We start from the raw sequence: 5,327 nt of genomic DNA, 5'->3' as shown, positions 1-5,327 counted from the left end.
ACACGTCTCTTATGTCTTGTAGAGTCCGTGGGTACCAAATTTGCCCATTGAATCGCCTCCTAGGTCGCTCAAATCCTTGATCCAAAACTGTTGACGCTGCTGCCTTTTTTCCCGCCAAAATCCAGTTTTGAAACTTTGAAGATGACCTCCCCCTATCCAGTTCCGGTGTCCCTTTAGTACATGCCCTGAAATGGGGTGCCCCTTAGTAATTAGGTTACCCCTTATCCAAAGTGAGAGTCCGTATAGTAATTTTCTCCCACGAGCGCAAAAACCACTTTTTAGCCAATTTCGCCGCAAAAGCTTATTTCTCCAAAAACACCTACAAAGACATAAAATAACCAAATAAGTACAAAATCGAGCACTAACAATATAAACAATTGGGACAAATTAGACTCATAAATGCGTCTATCAGGTGGAAGAACGATACAAGTTTGCGGCAGTTTCTCACGCGTCTTATGTTCTTCGTCTTCTTCTCCGGCAGTAACAGCAGCAGCAGAACCCGATTCCTTCAACTTGATTTTTTGGTTTCTCGGAGGTTCTAAACTTCTCCTAAGTGTAACTGATGCCTCTTATGATTGGCCCAACCTTGATATAGCTAACATAATCCCTAAAAATCGATTTGATTCTCTCTTTTCTTCGGAAGAATGTTTCGGATTTCTCCACTTTCCAAAATCTTTTATACGCGTTTATCTGCTTCCCAACTTATCCCAAACTCTTCTGTATATGGATATGTATCTTTAGGGAGGGATATCTTGCCTTATCTCAGACGTAGCTCTATTTTTGGAACTCATCAGAGCCCGTATTATTCCTCCTCTTTGTTTCCTTTTTCCGGCCTGTCTAACCCAATACGTTCGACCCAATTGCTCATACTAACCCGGTTTTGCTCTAGCAAGTCTAGCCCAATCGATTTCCAGTGTTGAATCTCTTTAAAAATGCCCGATGATTCGAACCCAGAATTCTGTTCTTCGTTGCAAAAACTTTCCCGCCAATTTTCAATATTTGAATATTGAAGAAGGTGTCCCCCTATCCAGTTCAGGGGTGCGAATAGCAAGTGGGGTTGAAATAAAATTCTTGGGGTGGAAATAACCAAAAATTGGGTGCATTTAGTAATTTTTCTGGGATGTTTTCCGCACTTTTTCGGGGTTCCTCCGGGGTATTTCTGGGGTACTTCCGGTACACTTCTGGGGCGCTTCCGGTTCGCTATCTACGGAGGTCCAAATGCCACATTTTTAGCCAATTTCGCCGCAAAACCTTATTTTTCCAAAAACACCTACAAATAAATAAAATAACCAAATAAGTACAAAATCGAGCACTAACACTATATACAATTGAGATATATTAGACAAATAAATGCGTCTATCAAATACCCCCAAATTTATTATTTGCTAGTCCCGAGCAAATCAAAACTACAAAATAAAATCCTAACTCACTTTTCGCAGTCATTGTCGATTGAATTTAGCGTATGCAATAAGCCTTTAAACCCCTAGGTGGCCCTAGCGTCCGAGTTATAGTCTCGGGAGGGCTTATATACTCACAAAATCTTTACTTCAGACCCTAACTGTCTACGCAAGACCTTGGGAAGCACTAAAAAACCTCCTTGGTTGGCATACTTATTAATTATAAGAGGAAGTCCCTGATGCGAAATTCCAATTGTTGTATACGAGTTTGCACCCAAGTATACTAAAATTCATATATAAGTGACAGAGCTCTACTAAGATAGTTTCACAATGGACATCATATTCGGAGTCAACAAATCACATGGATATATTAAGAGATGAATATAGAAAAATATAGATGGTTTTGATGTTGACTAGGTGAACGGTGTTTCTGATATATGTCTGAAGGCCACTGCCAAAATAAACTTATCCTAAATAACTGAGATAATCTGACTAATATCAACTCACTGGCATATACAAGGGAACCAGTGGTCAATAATCCTAAATCTAGGTCAACACAACTGGCATATACAAGGGTACCAATGGTCGACTTTATTGAACACACATTTATTTAAGAACTAAAAACATGATTAGATCTTGTGGATCAAGCGCATGCTTCTTGTCAGCAGATTACATGGTAATTCTCGTGGATCCTGCATTCCACGCTTGTTTAGGCGATGGAGACAGGAAGAACACACACATGTTACTCTCCAAGTGTTAATATTTATTCTGATTGGTCTATTGGTCTGGTCCAATTTTTTTTTTATCTCAATCACTCTATTTCACCCTAGCAGCGGTAACAACTTGAATCGTGAGCCCCACCTAATCACCTAGAGAAACATAGTTTAAAAAGTAAATAAAGTATAAACAGATTTGACTCAACGAGATATGGCGAAACTATCATGTTATGTCTAACACCTGAGCTCTGTGCTTTTATGAATAGACTCCTTAGATGTTTCCATCTAGTCAGATTGGTCCCTCAACTCCTAAAATAAAAATGCTTCCATCCACTTAGATTGGTTAATGCCATCCTTAATAGGCATAAATTTCTAAGATCTGGAGTTTATTTATTGTGAAACTAAAAAGTTTCTCCCATAACCCCAAACTTAAATCTAACATTGTCTTCAATGTTCTTAAGATAAAATTAAAAGCATGAACAAGGAGAAACTGTTACCATTTGAAGTGAAAGATTTAAGGAAAGATATTACCTGGTTGCATGAGAATGGTGCCAACTTTAAAGTATTCAGCCGGACACAAGTACCACACAATGATAATTACCCTAGCAAATCATAAATCTATAGTCGAAACAACTGTGGGTCAACAAAGCCAAATAAAACTTCCACTAATATGAGACAAACGCCCAGGATCAAAAAAATGAGCATACAGAGCACAACCTGATCTAAAGTTTCTCTTAAGACAACTGGATTTAGCTGAGGTGCCCACTTGGGCTTCATATGAATGTATTGACAAACATATTCATCCGAAAAACGGGTTTCTAATATATGGATTTTCTCCTGGACAGTATCAGGAGAATCGGGTTGTGGATTCTGAATAGAATCAAGTAAAACCTCAAATGCACTAGGATCAAGACCCAAGTTAGGCACTTCTGATGGGGATAATTAATGATCACTATCCCCAAACTTAGAATTTTGGGTGCCTCCACATAGACGAGTCACAATATTCCTAATTTCTAGACCATCGGGTTCTTGAAAAAGGTCAATTGCTTTCTCTAAGTTATAATCAGGTGGTTCATGCTCTACTTGCTTCGTATCTGGTATGGTCCACTCTAAAGCTTCCTTATTTTCTTGAGGCACGGTCTCTGGCCTATTCTCCTGATCACTATCCAAATCGGAAGCTATAATCACAGGAAAAGACTCGGGTGTGCCTAAAAGTGCATATTTAGGGTCCACTTTAGGAATCCCTTTTAAACAAGGTATTAAGTAGACTCAAAAGCTAGTAATGGTTCGAACCTAGCATTCCATATATCAATATCTAACATAGGAATAGAATCCAACAGAGCATTTACTTGTTCAATGTTGCTATCATCGTCGAAATCCAAGCTAAAATGGGATAGACAACTTTCTAACGGATCTTCCGAAACGATGTTTGGTAATGACTCCTGAACTAAGGTTCCTATCATGTTCACCTCTTCAATACATGTATTATCTAGCTCAGAATGTAGCTTATTTAAATTAAAAATATTCAGCTCCATAGTCATATTACCAAAAGATAGATTCATGATACCATTTCGACAGTTTATGATCGCATTAGACGTATCTAAGAATGGGCGACCTAAAATCACAAGTATCTGGTTCTATGGGTCGGGGACATGTTGGGTATCTAGGACCACGAAATTGATAAATAAACTTGTAGACCTCAATAAGAACATCCTCTATCACACCACGAGGAATTTTAATGGACCTATCAGCTAACTGAAGTGTTATCTTGGTAGGTTTCAATTCACCAAGTCCTAGCTTTAAGTAAACATGGTATGGCAGTAAATTCACACTGGCTCCTAAGTCAAGTAAAGATTTTTCTACCCGGTATTTTCCCATTGTGCAAGCAATGTTAGGGGCACCTGGGTCTTTATACTTAGGAGTTGTGGTGTTCTTAATAATCGAACTTACATGACTAGCTAAAAAGGCTTTTTTAGGGACACTAAGATTTCGCTTTCGGGTACGCATATCTTTAAGGAACTTGGCATAAGCCGTTAGTTTCCTAATTGCTTCTAGTAACAGAAGGTTTATGGTAACTTTCTTAAAAACCTCCATTATGTCATTAAAGTTGGATTCACTTTTTGTTGGTACTAATAGCTGGGGAAATGGGGCTCTTGCCATAAAATAAGGCCTCTCAGGAACCGAATCAGCATCATCAGAAACTTTATCAGTCTCTTCAGCTATGGATGGTCCTGAGGGGTGAACTACAGTATGCTCACTATCGAGCATGGTTACCTTGTTTCCTATAACTTTACCACTTGTAAGGGTTCTAATAGCATTCAGCTGATGTGATGGTTTTGCACCTATTTCATGAAATCCTCCTCTAGGGTTGGGTTGTGTTTGACTAGGGAACTTACCTTTTTCTCTCAAAGACTCATTCATCAAACTAACCTGGGTTTTCTACTCAGATATAGCCTGAGAAATAGACTGGCTAATATTTTTACTTTCTTCCATGCTCTGTGAAAGTGATTGATGAATCCTATCAATGTTTCGAATAAACGATATGAGAGTTTCTTCTAAAGTTGAAATTTTCTTATCAGACTGATTCTGAGCTAGTCCTGAAGGATTCTTAGTATACCCAAAACCTGGGGAAGTATTCGAGTTACTAATATGACCTTGATTTTGGTCCTTAAACCATGAGAGGTTCGGATGGTTTCTCCAACCAGGATTATAGGTTTCTGAATATGGGTCAAATTTTTGACGGTTCTCAAATCTAGTGTTATTATAAAGAGCATTGACTTTCTCTTCAGTATTCTGGCCTTCCCAAAAAGGTTCCACTCTACCACTAGTATGACCCAATTCTAAAGATTCTAACCTCTTTGCTATAGCAACAATTTTGGCATCTGACTCATAAGATCCTTCTACCCTATGGACATTTCCTCTATTTAGAAGAATTGTTTTCTTGGGTTCCCTACTATTTTCCCATTGACGGGTTTTATCGGCGATGTCATTAAAAAATTCGATCGCCGCATCGACAGTTTGGTTTTCTTACCCACCAGTGCACAAGAACTCTACCATGGTTGTTGTCGAATAATCTAAACCCTCATAAAGGATCTGAACTAGCCTAACCTTTTATAAACCATGATGAGGACACTGTGATATAAATCATTGAAACTTTCCAAATACTTATACAAAGATTCTTCCTCTTGTTGTGAAAATGTACAGATTTGTGTCC

The 5,327-nt window shown here is 38.5% G+C and overlaps 1 pseudogene; it reads left to right on the top strand.

Annotated features, from left to right (window-relative positions):
- Positions 1–5,228: 5,228 nt before the first annotated feature.
- Positions 5,229–5,327, top strand: LOC113284793 (annotated as a pseudogene).

Source organism: Papaver somniferum, chromosome 5 (genome assembly GCF_003573695.1).
Source record: "Papaver somniferum cultivar HN1 chromosome 5, ASM357369v1, whole genome shotgun sequence".
In the NCBI taxonomy this organism is placed as follows: domain Eukaryota; kingdom Viridiplantae; phylum Streptophyta; class Magnoliopsida; order Ranunculales; family Papaveraceae; genus Papaver; species Papaver somniferum.
The sequence above is the reverse complement of the archived record's forward strand: the minus strand, read 5'-3'. Positions and strand labels throughout refer to the sequence as shown.